General features: G+C 34.2%; 1 pseudogene; it reads right to left on the bottom strand.

The window, feature by feature from the left end:
- LOC119587370 overlaps nt 1-910 on the bottom strand; it is a 33850-nt pseudogene that overhangs the window by 17540 nt on the left and 15400 nt on the right.

Raw genomic sequence — 910 nt, 5'->3', positions numbered from 1 at the left:
CCCCTTTAGTAGCCCCCCTCTTTTCTTTGCTCGCAGAATTTTGCACCTCTCCCAACATTTTTTCCTTTGTCACCAACGATTTTTTCCAGGGGGGTCCTCTTTTTTTTTTATTTAAATATTGAAAACTAAAAAGTTGCTGTTTTTGGGTCTTAACTTGTGAATTGGGTATTTTTTCCCCTTTAGTCACTATCAGATTTTCCCCCTATTAGTAACAATCCTGCATTGTTGATTAAATTTACTTCAGGGATTTTATTGACTATTTTTCAATCCTTTACACACTAGGAGTCAGCTACCTCCTTGAAATTTATTCTTTATGTATTGTTGTAGGGAAAAGAAGATTTTAAACTTTTTTATCTGTGTGATTTTTCTGTACCTTTCCTTTTAATGACTTCCTGACATCTTCGATGTCTTTTTTTTCTGGAGTTTTTGATTTTCTCGTTTTGTTCATTATGAGGGGTCACCAAATCGAAGAATACTGTTAAGACCCCGAAACTCAATTGAATCTTCCTGACTCTTTATCCAGTCTTATCAGTATAGTCACTCTCCCATATATACTTCTTTCGTATCATTCTTTCTTTTAGATTTGTTTTGTTGACTGGTTTCATTTTTCTCCTTTTTGCCACAGTCAAAGATTCTCTGCCTCGACTCTTTTGGGTATGGATTTTTCATCTGATCAAACTTTTTTTGCTTTACTTTGAGCTTTTATCTTCCACATTTTTTTTGACACCTTACTTTTTTTGTATTATTCTTTTCTGAAGATTCTTTTTCTTTTTTTCTTTCCCTCCATTATTCCTCACAGCCTTTTCTTATAAAGGGCTTTTGGGTTTTCCCCTACAGTTCTGCTCTTAAGGTTTCCTCAAAATTTTCTGTAACAACACTGTCAACTTTTCAGCTCGATTTTCCTTTGGAA

Source organism: Penaeus monodon, chromosome 22, assembly GCF_015228065.2.
Source record: "Penaeus monodon isolate SGIC_2016 chromosome 22, NSTDA_Pmon_1, whole genome shotgun sequence".
Lineage (NCBI taxonomy): Eukaryota > Metazoa > Arthropoda > Malacostraca > Decapoda > Penaeidae > Penaeus > Penaeus monodon.
The sequence above is the reverse complement of the archived record's forward strand: the minus strand, read 5'-3'. Positions and strand labels throughout refer to the sequence as shown.